The sequence below is a fragment of the Chelonoidis abingdonii genome, chromosome 22 (assembly GCF_003597395.2).
Source record: "Chelonoidis abingdonii isolate Lonesome George chromosome 22, CheloAbing_2.0, whole genome shotgun sequence".
In the NCBI taxonomy this organism is placed as follows: Eukaryota; Metazoa; Chordata; order Testudines; family Testudinidae; genus Chelonoidis; species Chelonoidis abingdonii.
In genome coordinates this window covers 2,902,861-2,922,761 of record NC_133790.1, presented here as the reverse complement: position 1 = coordinate 2,922,761, position 19,901 = coordinate 2,902,861, and the positions used below count along the sequence as shown (strand labels likewise).

Below are 19,901 nucleotides of genomic sequence, written 5' to 3'. Positions count from 1 at the left end.
ACTAAGGGTGCTTTAAATGGTTGGGAGCAAATTACCATCAGAACTTTTAACTGAAAACAGAGATTTCCTCATTCAATAGGAAATGTTGACAACTTTCCTGGTGTCAAATGTCTTCATAGTGAGCTCTGCGTTTTTTTTAAATCCCTTTCATTAAAATGTACATGATATGCCACAAGCATTTATAATCTTGTGTGTCACTGATACATTGGTAAAATTTTAAATAATATAAATCAGACAATCAGATGCGTGTCTGACACCCTACTTTACTGATAAACAGGGGTCCTAGTGTTCTGTGATAAAACCCTTAAAATTATCCAATAAAAACATAAAAATCCATGTTTTTCTGCAAATAAAATGAAACTCTGAATTTAGTTTTTCTATCCACAATATATATAGGTGTCAGTCGAACACAGTGTTTTATTGTTATATTTACAATTTTAAAGCTTACAGCCAGAGCCTTGCTCATTCTCCTGATTATCTGAATTTTTGATTGTCTGCTCTGGCTCCGGTCCCAATTAGATCAGATAATTGGGGTTCCATGGTATGTGTTTTTATTTTTTCACAAAGTGTAAAAACTAAAGATTATCCATAAAGATGCAGATTCCGCGTTTTTCTGTGGCAAATGGATTCTATGATCCCTGCTGATAAATTAAGACCTTAATTTAAAAAAGCCAACTGAACAGAAAACTTTTCTTTACAGTACAATTTTGAGACCAAATATTTTCGTGAATACATTTCTGATTTCTCTGGTTTTGTGATATAGCAATTTATCAAGCCAGTCAGAGCACAACTTTCAAATGTTAGGCTGCAAGCAACTGTTATTTTACTGCACAACTGTCTGTCATGGAGACTGACAATATCTACATCCTTAATCATTTGTTAGAACAGAAATAAGGTTTTTGGAATAGAACATTGACATGGGATAACTGGATCCCACTTTGGAAAGAAAAAAAAGGGTTTTTGCCTTATGGTATGTTCTTTTTTTAAAGCAATACATAATTGTGGTAGTTATCTGTAACAGGCAGCCATTGTCTTGTGACAGCATGCTATTCCACTGACATTATCTCCCTAAGAAATATTGCAAATGTTTTACTACTATATTGCAGTGTGTTATTTGAATGCAGCTGGTATACCTGTTTTCACAACCTTATTTTCCTCAAATAAAACTGACACAAAATGAAGTGAGTTTATTGTAATGAAAATTTGAGGGGCATTCCTGTTTACAAGGAAATAACCATATTGCAGACAGAATAAATTCCAATGCTGCCTGCCAAGACTTAAACTCTTCACTCTCAGAGTTTATTTGCTATTTTTGGCAGTGAGTAGGGTTATTACTGAGTTTACATAAAGAACCCTCAAATTATTATTTACTGAAATTGTTAAATATTAAAATTTTAAATGAAAGAGAAGAAAAAACATAAGCTTACAAATTGCTAAAGGAGAGTTGTTGAAAAAGTTTTTAAATAGGCATCACAACAAAACCCTTTGGTCCTACTTTCTCTATCTCCCTTCATTGGCCTTTCTTTCCCTTCTCTGTTTCTTCCTTCCTGCTCTTTCTTTTGGGTCAGCAAAGCTCTTCTCCCCAGAACAACTGCAGTATATTTTATTTTATATTGTTTTTCCAATAAAGGTCCTGATTCTGCAATCGGATCTGCACAGGTGGACTACTATGGGGCATTGAGTGGGTGCAAGAGTCTGCAAATGCTGATTGGTTTGTAGGATTGGGGCATAAATTGGAAGGAAGAGGTAAGATTCTCCCATTGTAAACAAATAATGAAACCACCAGTATTTGATGGTTATTCTGTACACAGAGAGGAGAGGTTTGAGTAAAGAGGGAAATGATCCAAAGGGATTTAAAGTTTTTAAAAACAGTTTCTCTTTCAATAGCTTCAGAACCCTTTTTAAAAATTTTTTTTCTTTCATGTACATTTTTAATTTTTTCTATCTCGGCTAAATGAGCAAAAGGGTAATGGGGCATTTCTGTTGCTGGCAAAAAGCTTGAAAATTCTGAGGCAGGATAGGAGCAGAGAGCTTGTGACCATTCACAGCAGAGAGGGAGTTGAATAGTCACATTACAGGTACTGACAAAAAGCCATAAAGTGACTGTATACATGTTTGCATTCTACTTAGCAATGGCTTGGCCATTCTGAGAAAAGAGATTTACATTATGTACCATTATTGAGAAATAACTATACAATGATTCAGCAAATTGAAGAACCAGAACCAATATGAATTTAAGGAATTGCACCATTGGAAAACAGCTGTACAGCATCCCTGAACTTTGTGACCTTTCTAATTCAGTTTCTGTGAATGTCACTTAAGCATGGTTTGCTCTTAGGATACAAATACAAAGGATTTAGTAACAAAGCATAAGCTACATCTATCCATGCATCCTTGCTTTTTCTGCTCTGTCACAAACACAGAAGTTTCTTGTCTCTTCTCCTCCTCTAACTTCTCCACTTGCTCCAGTGACCCCATCCCACCTCCTGTATCTCTTTCCCCTTACAATACAAACATGAGTTGGGGTATGTCTACACAGGGATAAAAGACCCGTGCCACAGCTGCAACTGGCAGGTCAGCTGGCTCAGTTTCATGGGGCTTGGACTGTGGGGATAAAAATCGCTGTGTAGATGTTTGGGCTCCGGATGGAGTCCCCCGCAGCAAGGTCCCAGAGTTTGGGCTCTAGTCCAAGCCTGAATATATGTACAGCAATTTTTCAGTACCAGAGCCCAAGCTCCGCAGAGCCCGAGTCAGCTGACTTGGGCCAGCCTCAGGTTTTTTATGTCTGTGTAGACATGCCCTTAATCTCTCTCATCTTAAAACCTGCCCCCCAACTACCCATGATTCCACTAATATCTCCAACTGCCACCTCTTCTCCCTTTCAACTTTGAGCTAATTGAATACAGTGTCTACAACTGCTGTCTGGAGTTCCTCTCCTCCAGTTCCCTGACACGCTCCTATCTGGTTTCTGCTCCTTGGACTCCACTGAAACTGCTTTTGCTAAAGTCTAATAGCTTCTCCCTATCTAGTGCTGAGAATCAGTACTTTATTTTCTTTCTCTTTGACTTGTTACCTGCCTTTGACACCATTGACCATGTCCTCCTCCTTGAAATCTTGCCCTCTCTTGGCTTCTGTGACTCTGCCCTCTCCCGGTTCTCCTCTTACCTCTCTAATTGTGCCTTCAGTGGATCCTCTTCATCCCCCTTCCAACTTTCTGTGGAGGTTCCACATCAATGTCCTGGGCCCCCTTCTCTTAGACTCATAGACTCAAGGTCAGACGGGACCATTTTGGTCATCTAGTATGATGACCTTCACAGTGCAGGCCACAGACTCTCACCCATCCTCCCTTTACACTTTATCTCTGGATAATCTCATTTATAGGACAAATTTAACTGCCACCTCTGTGCTGACAGTTTACAGGTCTAATTCTCTACTCCAGACTTGTGTCCCTTAGGAGCCTAACCCTCATTAAAAGTCAGTGGGACTTACAGACTTTTGAAAATTTTACCCATAATCCATATATTATGCAAGCAAATAAGGCTGCCCACTCTTCCTTCTCTGCATATAAAGCGGACATTCTGGCTTTGTATGTCTTACATGTAATATTATTCTGCACAGATTAAAAAAAAGGTAAATTAGGCCCTGATCCTGTAAATATGCACGTGCCGATCTTTACATGTCTGGAGTGCCATTGTCTTCAGTGGAACTACGTGCATCACTTTGCAGTTAAGCATGTGCCTGAATGTTTGCAGGATTATGGCTTAATGATAAACCCGGATATGTATGTGTGTTGGGATAAATTCATTGCTGATGTAAGGTTGTGTTACTCCCATTGAGGTCAGTTGTACCCACTTATATCAGTAATGAATTTTGCCCATTTCTTTAGTAGAGCTTCTTCGTGTGATGTCCTAACACCAAAATCTGTGGTTAATATAGTGGTGCATCTATAGGTTATGGGCACATTCTTAAAACAAAACAAAAACCCCAGGTTGTTTTAAAATTATTTTAGCATTAAATCCAATTTATTTTATGCTCCGAATGTTGAGTGCGCAGGATTTTTTCCTCAGTATTTGACATCACTTTGTAGCTATTTATTTAAACTTTAATTTATTTTTCCTTTGAGTTTTATTTTTAGGTTAGCTTCAAAAGTCATCAGTAACATATGCTGGACAGTGTTCACGCGCAAGAAATTCACGTAATAAGCATTTGTGAGACAGAGGAAGAGAGGAAAAACCATGAAAAATATTCTGAATTAAATTGTTTTGTATTTTAAGGGAGGTGTAAACCATTTTATTATTACACCATATACTATTGTTTGACATGAGAGTTAAAAAGGAAGTAAAGGAAAAGAGTATGAGGGGTGAGAATTGAAAAATAGAATAATGACTATAGAGAGGGTGGTAAGAATCTGGGCCAGTTTCCCAAAGCAAGTCTTAAGTGGACATACTTTTGAGGTGTGGCAGTATAAATTTGTATTTTTCAAGGCCAAGGAGTCTAAATTGTATAGAGGGATTGATGGTTTGGTTGGTGCTTCTGCAGCTTGAAAGCAGATAGATGACCAGAGAAATTAATATACTCTGTCATTTTGTCATGTTCATTAAGCATTAGGGATAGAGTTACCTCTCCATTCTGTAAAAGCAGCAAAGAATCCTGTGGCACCTTATAGACTAACAGACGTTTTGGAGCATGAGCTTTCGTGGGTGAATACCCACTTCGTCAGATGCATGTAGTGAAAATTTCCAGGGGCAGGTATATATATGCTAGCAAGCAAGCTAGAGATAGGTTAGTTCAATCAGGGAGGATGAGGCCCTGTTCTAGCAGTTGAGGTGTGAAAACCAAGGGAGGAGAAACTGGTTTTGTTGTTGGCAAGCCATTCACAGTCTTTGTTTAATCCTGAGCTGATGGTGTCAAATTTGCAGATGAACTGAAGCTCAGCAGTTTCTCTTTGAAGTCTGATCCTGAAATTTTTTTGCTGCAGGATGGCCACCTTAAGGTCTGCTATAGTGTGGCCAGGGAGGTTGAAGTGTTCTCCATTCTGCTGATTTGGGGCATGGCTAGTATTGATTGGGTAGGCTGCAACTGCTGTTTTTGAAGTGGCAATTGTTTCTCTTGTTAGTCAAAATCCTGTGCAGTTACATTAACTTCAAATGCAAAAAATTGTGTTTATATTTCATTTTCTCCCCAGCATACGTAAGTGATCAGACTGTATTGTTGGTTAATTGCTTGGCAAATGTCTTATTTAAAGCAAATTGTAGAGGTTGTATAGGGAGTGGATAGATAGACTGAAGATGGACATCCACAGGACAGGAACAGCACTGATGTGCAAGCTCACTCATATCCACCAGGCCAGTGTGCTTCTGCCTTCATCAAATCCTCTCTCTTGCTCTGAACTGAGATGCTGCTTTAGTGCTAGCTGGGATGGTGTATTTTTCTGATACGAACACTTGTTAACCATGAATTAGACTGAGATTACTTAAGGGCTTCATTCTTCTCCCAGTGAAGTCAGTGGCAGATACACCATTGAAAGGGAAGGATAGAAACCTATTGAAGGATAAAACTACTATCATGTACTGATTCAAAGAAGTGACCTCATGAGCTAAAGAGTCCGTATCCAAATGCCAGTCCCCCGAGGCATCCAGTCGCTCACCAAACTTTATTTTTGAATTGGGAGCAATATTGGGATATAATCACCAAAAAGCATCTTGACCTGATGATGGCTATAAAGAAATTTAGCAGGATCATTAGGTTTTTCTTTAAATGGTGGAAAAATACGTTACTCTTTAGCTTTAAATCTGTAGGCCAAACTTTACCAAAGAGTAAATGTTATAGCTGAGCAGTAAAAGGGTTATAACAGATAATGATTGAACCGTTTGTTTGTTGTTACTGAACAAGTGCTGTCAATGTGCTTTAGCTCACTTAACATACCAAGCCAGGGTTGTGATGAAGGAATATCATGGATTTTGGTTTAGTGTAATTCATGGTTGTATCTAAGTTGTACAGCAGGTTAGTTTGTACATTCAAATACAGTAAACTGTGCAGTCTGACGTATATCACACAGCTCTGTAAGAGACAAGGCTCGGCTGCATTTTCAGTGGTTGTGTCCACATACGCTGTTATGCGGAAATCTCCCTTTCATTACATTAACCCTAGTAGCATAAGGTGGGACACTGATGTTTTTGCTGCTGTGTGGTTTAATCCTGTTCAGAGTGACTGTAGATAAAACTGCGATTAAAAACTCGGGTCATCTGTCTACAATAGCAATTCCACCTAATCCCTCCTTTGCGATCAGCAGAGGTGCTGCTCCGATGGTAGTGAAAAGAGGGGGAGATTTCTTAAAACAGATTAGTGTAGGCAAAGCTAGGGAAATCAAGAGTAAATTGTACTCTACTGTTGGAATTAATTTTTAACTGCAACACTTCCTCATCAGAAAGAGATTATTTTGGAATTGTACCGAGTCATCAGGGTGCAGGACTGTATATGGAAGACCAGGCTATTTTACTGACACACTCTGTTGACCAAACCCATTGGGTCTTATTATCTCAGTCAGAAACACAGACTGTCATTTATATTACTGTAGTGTCAAAGGCCCCAACCAAGAACAGGGGCCCCATTTTGCTAGACACTTGAGGAAACATACTAAAAGAGATAGCCCTGTCCCAAAGAGCTTGCAGTCTAAGTAGACAAGAAAGACAAAGGCAAGAAGAAAGGAAGTATTCTTAGCCACATTTGATAGATGGGGATCTCAGGCTCAGAGAACTTAAATGAATCACTCACAGTCACACAGAAAGTCTTTGGGAGAATTGGTAATTGAACCTAGATCTCCTAAGTCCCTGACCACATGACCATCCTCCTGTCTAAAATAAAATGCTAGTCTCTCTGGGGCAAGAGGGAGGAATAGGAAGGCCTTTGGAGAGAAATCCCAATTAGCCCTCTCATGGGGCAGCTCAGAGGCTAAGGCTTATGTTTGTAAATGTAGACCTGCCCTGGGGCTTTGTTATTTAATTATGAATAAAATTAAATCTTGGGACGGAGGTGACATTGGACAATATCAGTGTGATATGTTCTGAGTTGGAAACAGAGGGGAGATGCCGCACCTAGATTTACAGGGATATTTGAAGAAAATGCTAATGTAATCTTATTTTGTGTGAAATGTTCAGAGGACGTATGGTATCTTATTAAGCTAGAGAGCCAGTGTCTAATGCAGACAGAGTGCTGCTGCCACTATTCTTTTGGGAAATGCTTGGAACAGTAATTAGTGCTAAGTAAATTGCCTATAGAGAATTAAAGAACTGCCATGATGAACATACAGAACCCCCAAATACACACTTGGTATTTCTAATGTGAAATATTTTAGGCAGATTCAATTTTCAAAATAACGAACTTTACAAGAATAATTACTTGGGATATGACTGTCAAAGACCTTCTTTTGTGAAGTGCTTCCAACTGTTGCATCAAAAATGAACACGCGTAACTCTTAATTCCCATTGAAATGAAATCAGCTGCTCATTATGGAAAGTTTTTTTTAAAACAATCTCCTTTAATTTTCTAATCAGTAACTACAAGCTTTTTCTAATTTATAAGTGCCTATCAGAAACCTTCAGGTGCATAAATTAAATCACATAGTTTAATCTAACTAAATTGACAGTGTCAACAAATCCCCTTTCCCCTCCACAGCAAGAGCAAACACAACCCTTTTTGCACGTTAAAAAGCACAAAAACCTCCTTAGCACCCCGCAGATTGCATCTCCAGGCAAATTAGCCCCTTTCTGAAGCACTCATAGAATCGTAGGACTGGAAGGGACCTAAAGAGGTCATTTAGTCCAGTCCCCTGCCTTCATGACAGGACTAAGTATAATCTCTAGACTCTCCCTGACAGGTGTTTGTCTAACATCTAAAGAAACAGGTCTTGCCTTGAGTATCAACAAAACCAAGCTCTGGTAAACTGGCAGGGGAAGCAGATTCCAAAGTTGAGGACCCTCCAGTCTGCCTTCAGTGTATCAGTAGGAGGGACTGTCAACTCAAGTACCATATATGATTGATCACCTGTTCTGGTGGAAAGAGAGGGAGAAGCAGAATTGCCAGAAGCCTATAGACAGTTTCAAGTATCAGAGGGGTAGCCGTGTTAGTCTGGATCTGTAAAAGCAGCAGAGAATCCTGTGGCACCTTATAGACTAACAGACATTTTGGAGCATGAGCTTTCGTGGGTGAATACCCAACTTTGTCCACGTATGCAATGTGTGAGAATTTTTCCAGGGGCAAGGTAATATTATGCTACCAAGCAAGCTAGAGATAACGAGGTTAGTTCAATCAGAGAGGAATGAGGCCCTGTTTCAGCAGTTGAGGTGTGAAAACCAAGGGAGGAGAAACTGTACCAGAAGTTCTGTAGTTGGCAAGCATTCACAGTCTTGTTCAATCCTGAGCTGATGGTGTCACAATTTGCAGATGAATTGAAGTCTACAGTTTCCTCTTGAAGTCTGGTCCTGAATTTTTTGCTGCAGGATGGCCACTTAAGGTCTGCTATACAGTGTGGCCAGGGAGGTTGAAACGTGTTCTTCCCTACAGTTTTTGTAATATTGCCATGTTCCTAATATCTGATTTGTGTCCAATTTATCCAGTTTCCGAAGACTGTCCAGTTGGCCAAATGTACATAGCAGAGGGGCATTGCTGGCATATGATGGCGTATATTACATTGGTGGACGTGCAGGTGAAATTAACCGGTGATCCGTGTGACCTGTAATATCTGGTTAGGTCCTGCAGCAATTGGTGCGCCGTGTATGATATGGTGGGCACAGTTAACAACCGGCATCAGAAAACCTAGGACCGCAGTCTGCTACAGGATTGGTTCCATGAGCTCACAGATCCAGTTACAGCAATGAGGTGCAATGTCATGCAGTTGCTTGGTGAGAAACCTTCAGTTGGCAGCATTTGTCTGCCCTGGGCGGACTATAGAAAACAGATCCAAGGATGGCCAGACCTGCAGAAGCCAATCTCTGCAGGACAAACTTCGAAATGAGCCAACTAACAGATCCACTGCCCATCACAGTTTCACATCTGCAAATTTGACACCATCATCAGGAACTGAAACAAAGCCAACTGTGAATGGCTTGCCAACTTTACAGAACCAGTTTCTCCCTCTCTTGGTTTCACACCTCAGCTGCCTAGGACAGGGCCTTCAGCCTCCCTGAGTTGAACTTAACCCTCGTTATCTCTAGGCTGGCTTGCTAAAGCATGCATATATATACCTGCCCCTGGAAATTTCCACTACATGCATCTGACGAAGTGGGTATTCACCCACGAAAGCTCATGCTCCAAAACGTCTGTTAGTCTATAAGGTGCCACAGGATTCTCTGCTGCTTCTATAGACAGTTTGTGAATCAAAACTTAAATTGTACCCAAAAACTAATAGTAAGCTAGTGAAGTTGATGGGGTGCAGATGTAATATACCATATGTGAGAAACGCTAGCCAATAAATAAGGTGCTGGCGTTTCTGAGTGGTCATCAGTAGCAGCCCTATGCAGAGTGCATTTCAGCAATCTGGTCAGGAGCTGAAAATGTCCATTCAAGAAGAAAGGTTGCAATTTCTTGGACAGGTGCAGATGGACAAATTGTACCATTGGCTGCTGCTACTATCTGGAAAAGAAGGATTAGTTAAAAACCCAACAGTTATAAATCTTATTTCCAAATGTGAGAGAACCTCCTTGCTGAAGGGATCAGATATAACCTTTGCCATCTCCTTTAGATGTCTTCTCCAGCCAGCCAGTATCACTTTAGTGTCTCTTGGCACAGATGTCCCAGCATACATAATCTTTTACTGGGACACATTGCTAGTCAGCTGTGTAAGTGCTGCTCAGTTTCTATTCCACAAGACATATCACAACTTTTGTCATCAATCAGGAAGTGAAGGCAAGGGTGCAAACTACAAACAAAATATCAATTAATCTAACTTTAAATAAAAATAAAACAAAAACGTTGATAGGAGTTTTATTCCCAAAGCTTTAACTTGCTCATAAAATGTCTCTAGTTACAATAATACTATAAATATAATTATGTTTTAAGCAACACAGGGAGGAAATCAAGAAAGCAGCTTGCTTTGTCTGAATGGCTTGCTACTGCTGATGAAGACAGAAACATGCTTTGGAGGGAATGCTCTCTAGTGGCTAGAGCAGGAGATTGGGAGTCAGGGCTCCTGAGTTCCATTCTTGGGGTTGCTACTGATTTGCTTGGTCACTAAGTCTTGCTCAAGTCACTTAACTTCTCTTTTCCTCAATTCACTAGAGTTGGTTCTATCCCTTCATAGTCTTTTTCCTGTGTACTCTCTCCCTGGGTGATTGCATAATTGCTTCTCCTCCTCACACAAAAAAATTCTACAGCTTCTTTCCCAGCATTTCATCTTCTTTTATTAATTTAACATCCAAGATATCTCATTACTTCAAATTTGTTACAGTGTGTCTGTGATCTACTGTAGATTGTTCGCTTTCCTTCCTGCCCCCTCCCTCTCACCTATTCTGTAACTCGAGCCACCACACCATTGTTCTTTTCCCTTCCCCAAGTTCACAATCTTAGGGCTGGTCTACACTATGAGTTTAGGTCGAATTTAGCCATGTTAGGTTGATTTTATAAGCAATGCGGCTACACAACCAACCCTGTTCTTCTGACCTAAAGGGCTCTTAAAATAGACTGCTGTACTCCTCCCCGACGAGGGCAGTAGCACTAAAATAGACCTTCCTGGGTTGAATTTGGGGGAGTATAGACGCAGCGTTATGCAATTCGATGGCATTGGCCTCTGGGACCTATCCCAGAGTGCTCCAACATGACCGCTCTAGACAGCAGTTTCAACTCTGACGCACTAGACAGGTACACAGGAAAAGTCCCGGGAACTTTTGAATTTCATTTCCTGTTTGGTCAGCATGGAGTGAACTTGAGACACTGGATCTGATTGCTATATGGGGAGATAAATCTGTTTAAGCAGAACTCCGATCCAGCAGAAGAAATGCTAATATATATGCCAAAATTGCATGGGGCATGGTGGAGAGAGGCTACACCAGGGACACACAGCAGTGCCGTGTGAAAGTTAAGGAGCTCAGGCAAGCCTACTACAAGACAAAAGAGGCAAACGGTCATTCTGGGTCAGAGCCCCAGACATGCCACTTCTATGATCAGCTGCATACCATTCTATAGGGGGGACCGTACCAGTGCCCCACCACTGTCTGTGGACACCTGCAATGGCAGAGTCTCATGCAACATGGAGGAGGATTTTGTGGCTGAGGAAGAGGAAGAGAAGGAGGAGGAGGTTTCACAGCAGGGAAGCAGACAATCCGTTCTCCCTGGCAGCCAGGACCTTTTCATCACCCTCGCCAAGTTCCACATCCTCCTCATCCAGATGCCCAAGAATGTGTGTGTGTGGGGGGGAAGCTCCGGGCACCCAGCCACTCAACTCTAGGGGATGGCCCAAGGAGCAAGGCGCAAGGAGTAGGCTGGGTCCCCAAGGATAACTATTGGCATTTCAACGTCCCCAATGGTAATTTTCTGGTCTGGGAAGAAAGTCACTTCTTGCAGCTTTTCGAACAGCCCAGAGTTCCTAAAGATGTGAGCGCCATGCAACATATTGGTGAAATGTCCCTTGTGATCCACCATTGAGAAGTACCCCTTGTGGTTTATGTACTGGTTGGCAAGGTGGTCCAGTGCCAAGATAGGAATATGCATTCCATCTGTCGCCCCGCCACAGTTAGGGAATCCCATTGCTGCAAAGCCATCCACTATGACCTGCACATTTCCCAGAGTCACTGTCCTTGTTAGCAGAAGGTCACTGATTGCCTTGGCTATTTGGATCATGGTAGATTTGCCCACTCTGAATTGATTCCCAACTGACCAGTAGCAGTCAGGCGTTGCAAGCTTCCACAGGGCTATCACCACTTGCTTCTCAACTGTCAGGGCGGATCTCATCTTGGTATTCCTGCTCTTCAGGGTGAGGGAAAGCAACTCACAATGTTCCAATGAAAGTGGTCTTGCGCATGTTAAAGTTTTGCAGCCACAGAGAATTATCCCATACCTGCAACACCATGCAGTCCAACCAGTCTGTGCTTGTTTGCTGGGCCCAGAATCGGCGTTCCACTGTATCAACCTGCCCCACTGCCGCCATGATGTTCCAATTGCCACATAACGTGCTTTCAGAAACGTCTATGTCCATGTCCTCCTCACAATCATCCTTGTGCTGGTGGCTCCTATCCAGGCTCTGCACATACTGCAGGATAATGCTTAGGATAATGTGCGAGGTGTTTACAATGCTCACAACAGCAGTGCTGAGCTGAGCGGGCTCCATGCTTACCGTGCTATGGCATCTGCGTGGGTAACCCAGGAAAAAAGGTGCGAAACGATTGTTTGCCATTTCTTTCAAGGAGGGAGGAAGGGAGGGGAGACTTACAACATGTACCCAAAACCACCCGCAACAATGTTTTTGCCCCATCAGGCATTGGAAGCTTAACTCAGAATTCTAATGGGCAGTGGGACTGTGGGATAGCTACCCACAGTGCACCACTCTGTAAGTCGATGCTAGCTATGGTATTGAGGATGCCCTCCGCCGGCCTACTGCGCTTAGTGAGGTCATACATGATAGACTGTATAAATTCGCTTTCCAAAGATCGACTTGTATAAAATTGACCTAATTTTGTAGTGTAGACACACCCTATATGTCATCCTGCTTCTTTTTTCGTTATATCTGAAAAATTAGTCCCTTCTTTTTTGTCCTGACTGCCACAACTCTGTGCTCTGGTAATTTCCTGCTTTGACCACCACAGCCTTCTCTTTGTTTTCCAGCCCCTAGTATCTCCCCATTGGATCCAAATTGATGCTGTCTAGATAATTTTCTATTCCCACTCTTCTAATAATGTTTCTACCCTTCTTGACTGTCCAGGCTGGCTTCTCTGTCACATTCAGTTTGCTGTTTCTCCTCACATTCAGAGTTCTCCATACCTCTGCCCCTACTTGTATCTCTGCCCTTAACGCTCTACACCATTCCCCTGAAGTCTGCCCAGTCTTCTCTCCTGACTGTTTCCTTTGTCCGCTCCTGATTTTGTGCATTTGTTTTTGTTCCCTTTATTCTTGGAATATCCTCTCAATTAAAGGGAAATCATCACCTCAAAAATCCCAAAGGAAGAATGAAAAATCAGTGAAATAAATTTTACATTTGTTTTTAGTCTGTTTCCATTTCAGATTCTCAATGCTGCATGTTTAGATTGCAAACTAAGGATGTTTATTTTTTTAAGACCAACTATTTCCTCTGGAATTAAAAAAATCAGGGGAACATTTCTATTGGTTTTAGGTTTTGTGAAAAACAATCCTTAATAAATCTGAATTTTGTGCCAAATTTGCATTGACTGTGTCCTTTTTAACCATGCATACTTCCTCTCCTTCAAAAACTTTAAAAAATACACTTGTTCTATGAAGTATTTCAGCTATAATGGCCACATCCCACTCAGTATTTGTTTTACGTTGTACTGTATTGGCTCTTTCATGCCTTTACACTGAGGGGCTTCAGGGCAGGAGCTTTATTTGTTTAGCATGTTTTAACTGTTCTGTGGTATATCCTGATACTGTCAGGTAAACATTTACCTCTGGAAAGCAAGTGTAAAGATTCCTGTCTCAGAGGTGCTGTGAAGCGTATTTTAGTTGAGTTACTTCTGCATTTGGTTGAATGGCCCTCCTTAGTTCCGTGAATCTCAATTAATGTTTATATTTCATAATACCTTTCATGCATATCCAGAGTGCTTTATAGATATAAAAAGACAAAAGCCATTATGCATGGATCTTGATACAAATTCTCTGCCATCCCAAAAATACATCTTAGAGATGGTTTAAAAACCATTAAAATCAACAAATGTTTTAATTGCAGTGGGAGCTAAGATTTGTGTTTGTCTCTCTTCTTCCTTCTCAGTGGCAGCATTCTGTTGAAAGGGCAAATCCTTGACCTACCAATTCAGAAAAATTATTTTTGCAAAACGAGATGCTTTTATATTAGTTTCAAGTTTTGGCAACAATTATTCAAGTAATACCCAAGACACATGGATAGCATAGCATAAGCACTCAACATCTTTTTCTTTCACTTGTCATGACTTTTCTTCATTCAAGTGATTTGTATATGTGAAGTTGCTTGCGCTTTTGGTCTTGTATCCGCTTTAGAATGGGGGAGAACTAAGGAACGCCATATAGTGCTATAATATTGCCTGTCAAGGGCATTGTTTCTTGAGTACAAAGATCGTTATGAATCAGATGAGAACATTAGTTCATTCAGAGTATATGTATTGACAGATCTCTGTGTGCTTAATATAAACTTGAGAAGCTTTACAATTTTGAAAGGAGGGGATGTTTTGGATCTTAGAATCATTTGGGTTGAGAGGACTTCTAGCGGGTCATTGGAGGAGCAAATTTCTTCAGTCTTAATTTGCTGTAATATGATTGTAAGGAAATGGTTGCTGTAGCAGCTGGGTGCTGACTGATGAAATTAGAAAAACAGACTACATTTATATTTACATGTCCGCAGTAGGTTTGGTATTTTAAAATCACTGATGCTTCTCCCAGGATTCAAATCAGTTGGATTATTTGTTATAAAAAAGACAAAAACTAAACAAAGATCAAAGTATATAACTATCTCTTGGTTCTCAAAATATTTCAGGGGTCACTTATGATTTCTAGCTCTTTAATGTTACAGATGATAAAGAAGGGGGAACTTTGCTATAAAAACAGTTTTTCATAATTTAGTTTGTTGTTTACCTTTGTACTTTATATGTCAAAGAAAGGAATTAGTTCACTGTCTTTGTGTATTTTATTGTTTTTATCATCCTAGTGTTTGATGACTCTGTTCTTTGGGTTTTGTATCTTATTTTATTATCTGAATATGCATACCCGCTCTCTTATATTTATTACACTTTCCCTTCCTTGGTGAGTAAGGATGCCCCAGTGATTAGGGCATTGGCCTATGACTTGAAAGACCAGGGTTCAGTTCCTTGCTCTGTCACAGATTTCCCGTGTGACCTTGGGCAAATCATTTTGCCTCTGTGCCTCATTTCCTCAATGCAAAATGGGGAATGATAGTACTGCCTTTCAGGGATGCTGTGAAGATAAATACATTAAAGGTTGTGAGGTGCTCAGGTGATGGGCCATATAAGTACCTAAGATGCTTTTAACTGTCATGAACCAAATATCATCTGAGGCTCCAATTCATTAAACTACTATTGAAGGCAATAGGACTGCTCACATGCCTAAAATTAATCATGTCTTTGATGTGCTCTAGATGAAGATGTATTGTGTGTGTTGTAGCTCTCAGAAGCCACAGCTAGGATTGCATCAGGTCCTGTACATGTGGTAGTCACATTTGGACAGGTAGCAAAATTATCTGTGAATGTAGACACATTCAAGTGTTTATCTTTCAGTTTTAATTTAATTTTTAATAGAAATGAAAGGGGGAAAAAGTGGGACCCCCAGGAAAGGAATATAACAGATATAAACGTTAATGTTAGAGCCTGACCCTCAGTCGGATGCAGGTGGGCACAAGCATTTGGCTGCACCAACCCAAGTGCATGATCAGGACCTATATTAGCAAAAGCGCATACAATTTTGAGATGTTACTATAATAAGATGCAGATTAGCATCTGGTAAAGCATATAGTTTTGTCTGTAAACTTGAAGAGAAATACTTGGTTGAATATAGACTATTTGTCATTATTTAATCCCAAATCCAAATGAATTAACCACATCCATAATTTACCACAGAGACAGCTGAAAAGAAATCGATGTAATAAGATTTCAGGATTGTCACTCTGAAGCCTATTAGGTCTGTAGAGTCAGTATGAATTGGTGGAGACAGCTGCAGGCATGGTTGAGGGCTCTTTTTGTTCAGAATATAAACAGATTGAATCATCACTTGTTTTCGCGGAGAGTTATCAACCAATTTGACTTTACAAATTACACCTGTGCAGTGTACAGCTTCAGTAAGGCATGTATGAATGTCATGCCCGAGAGTCCTAGACCATTGTGGTATCAGAAATAACTCAACCAATCACCACCCTTACCCTACAGCTAATTTGGATGCAATAGTTTCATTGGTTGTAGGAGAGAGACTGCACAGATGGTGGATTACTTGGCACAGTGCCTCACTGCAAGCCACACCTCATGATTGCCACTCACACAGATCCACACAACTTTCCCAACACATCGCAATCCACCCACAACAGAACCAGAATGCACAGTAACTCCCAAAACACATAGCCCCTCACCTCTGCATATACCCCTCATTTAGTACCCTCACAAATCCATGCAACTATCCCCACACAACAGAATCCACACACAAATCAACACAACCAGCCCAAACAAGAAACTCACACATCACTCTGAAGCCTAGCTTGTCTGTTGAATCAATGTGAAGCATTGGGAACAGCTATAGCATGATTGAGCTCTTCTTGTTTAGAGTATCACCAGATTTAGTTGTCACTGGGATCCATATTCTTTTATTGTCCAATTTTTATTCTCAGCCATTTTTGGCTTTTTTTCTGAAATCCTTTAGAATGCATCTGAATTCTGAGTGTATTAACTAATACATTTTTGGCCTCCAAGCGTTGATCTTAAAGGGTTCTCTGTTCTCTCTATAAACAAAGTAAAGATTTTGTTTCCTGTTATAGAATGTACTGCAGCATCCTTCTCTTCTAATTCAGTTCCTGCCTCTGAAACAGCTCTTTATTTCTGGGTGAGGTTTTGCATCACCCCCCTTATCATAGGGTCTAAAGAATGTAATTGCTTCTCTTTGGGATGTCTGATTGGTAAATTTTGTCTTGGACTTAATTGCTTCTTAACAACACAGTCCTTAATTCACTCTCTAATGCTATATATATTTGCTTGTCTTGACTGACAGCTTTTGGCTACCCCAAGCTTGAGCTGAATGCTGAAGATAAGATAGAGGAGATGATGACCTCTTCCACATTTTGTTTCTAAGATTCATTATCTAGGGATCTTACTGGATCCTTTGCTGCTTCTGGATGTCCAGCTAACCTGGAGATGATGAAAACATGGATCTCTTTGGCTAGATCCTCATCTGCAAAGAATGGGAACAGTTTCCTTTCTTGGTGAACATGGATTTCTTGCAGTTTGCATCTATAATAAATCCCAAGAGTGGACACGACTAGATAACCTTAATAGAGGATGAGGTCAGCATGCTGGCCATCCCCTCAAAGTGTTTCTTACTTGTACTTAATCTTCTTCCTTTAGATGGAAAAGCAGAACTCTACACTTGATCTCTTCTTTATATTTATAACAGGATGCTTGTCCTTCTAAACTAATCTCTATCCTTACAACAACAAGATGGAAATGATGTTAATTCTTCATAAAAGTTGAGATATATTCATTGTGGTGCCCTCTGTGTCAAGTACAGATTGTATTCCTAAAGTTTATCTTTTTATGCCTCTAATTTGAAGCACAGATAAACACATGTTAATATTGCCTAAATCCCTTTGCGGCTCGATTGAGCTATGGCTGCTGGGTCTCTTCAGAGACTCAAGGTGGGTGAGGTAGTATCTTTCATTGGACCAGCTTCTGCTGGTGAGCAAGAAAAGCTTTTGAGCTTACACATAAGCTTGAAGACTTGTTTCGCTCACCACCAGTGGTTGATCCAATAAAATCTATTACCTCACCCACCTTGTCTCTCTAATATCCTTGGACTGACATGGCTACAACAACTCTTCAGAGTGTATCATCTTTAAAATAACTTTAAGTGAAGATATATCAGGTGTATAGTTATATAACAATGAAGTAGTTAACTTATTCTTTGCACCTCTTTTATGAAGAGATGAAATTAGAAAGCTGGCAGTTGAATGGCCTCTGAGTTTGACCTACCTTTCTTCTGAATAAATTAATCTGTAACTGAGCCACTATCATAGGCTTTCTGAGGCTGGTGATGGCTTAGGATGCTTTGCAAGCTCATGGTGAGCACTCTGTTTGAACTGCATAGCCCTTTATTACCTGCTCATCGTTCATCCAGCCTACAACCATTTATGCTCAATATTTCCTTTTAAAAGTATTTATTTGTATGTTTGCATATGTTCATGTGTATGCATGCATGTACACACAAACACAAGATAGCCATTCCAGCAGACAGTATGCCAGAGTAATGGACTCCATCTTAGCAGAAATGGACAGTCTTGGTGAAAGGCATTAGGTAATAGACGTTCTTTACTAGAAGTAAAACAATCTATTAAAGTAGGATTATGAAACTTTAGAATAATGCCTGCAACAACCTTGTGTCAACAGGTGATGAAAGAAATAGATGAATGTAATCTTGAAATCTGTGGAGTAAGCAAATGTTGATAGCCAGGAGATGGCAAAAAGCTATTTAAAAATGAAAACAAAGGCACAATATACTTGAGGGGAAGGGAAGACAGAAGGGGGAAGATGGTTACCACTCAGAGTGAGTAATATTAAATATGACATACAGAGCAGGAAAAACAAAGTGGGGAGCCAAGTGTCAGTGGATTGCTCCAAAGTGGATTTCAAATACAAAACGTGAAAATGACAATTATGCAACATTACGCACCAGCAAACAACTACAAGGGTGAGATCAAAGATCAATTCTACAGTTGCCTCAGAGTGTTCAATAACCCATTTTCTCTAAAGTGATCCCGAAAAGAACATGGAATCATTTGGGACCTGCATTAAGAATGCAGCCAGCAAGTCTACAAGGGCAGGCATACCATTGGGCAATAGGGGAAACATGCAAAAGAGGCTGGCTGAAATAATTCCTCAACCGAGCACTACTTGGGGTGAGAAAGTTTATGGGATGTAGCAATGTAGAAGATGCAAAGAGCAGCCCAAGATAGACAGGGATGCCAGAGCCTTGCTTGTGCACTAAGTAATGTCCGATGCTATGGGAAGGATACTGATATGTATAAAAGAGGGGGAAGCAGCTTCAGTCACAGCTGTTTATTTAGCAGGTAACGAGAAAATGAACAGAATGAGAGTGTTAGTTAATTTAGTATTCAAAACCTCTTATTTTTCAATTAAAATAATGTATAAATCAGTTACATATTGCATGATTGTTAGGGTTACCCTAGTAATATTATAGAACACACACAAGTAAAGGGCAATCAGGAGCATAGTTTTATTCCTGTTTTCAGTGGAACGGTAATGTGTCAGCCATCCAAGCATGGATTATCACTAGCCTTTCAAGACTTTCTCCTATGTTGCCCCAGGATTTATTTGGACAGAAACACCCATCTATAAAATCCCTGTCATTCTCTCTAAGAGAAAAATGTATAAAATAGCATTAACTCCTGCTGCATCTTGCATTGGATAAAAAATTTGAATGGAAACCCAGTGGACGATATGGGGCACTGGTGATGTGTGCTGTCTTTTGTCTTTATTGTATAAGAGTCAAGCTAACAAATGTTGTATCAGTTGCAACTTCCACCTGGCCTTTGCTTTTATCCCCAAATAGAGTATGTCACAATAATCTATCCTGGAGATGGTGAATGCATGGCCTGCTCTAGTTTAGATTTTCATCCAAGAGGAAATGCAGTTTCCTGTCCAGCTGGAGAAGGCATTTCTTGCCACTGGTTTACCACAATGATAGGTATGGTATAAAAAGCTAAATAGAGTAGAATAGTCATCTGTGTGACTGAATAATGATGGCTCTAATTGTGCACTATTTTGGAGTCTTATCTTGATAGTTAGAAGGCATTCTTCTTCAGTGGAGGGTCAGGTGTTTCTCCTCTTCTGGAGCATATAATTTCTTCCACTGTGCAAAACTCTGTTTCCTGGGCAAAAAGTACTTGTAAGGGAAACCCAGATTGGTAATGGATTTCAGACTTTCCAATTTCCTTCTTATTTTAAGTGCCAGGGCTGAAAGATCTCGGTGTATGGCTA

The 19,901-nt window shown here is 40.4% G+C and overlaps 1 protein-coding gene across 2 annotated transcripts in view; it reads left to right on the top strand.

Moving 5' to 3' along the window:
• Positions 1–1,634: 1,634 nt before the first annotated feature.
• Positions 1,635–19,901, top strand: part of GRK3 (G protein-coupled receptor kinase 3) — a 117,176-nt gene continuing 98,909 nt past the window's right edge. For both annotated transcript variants that reach the window (XM_075060091.1, XM_032769842.2), the window contains exon 1: positions 1,635–1,746. The gene's annotated coding sequence lies outside the window, so the exon portion shown is untranslated. The remainder of the gene's footprint in view (positions 1,747–19,901) is intronic.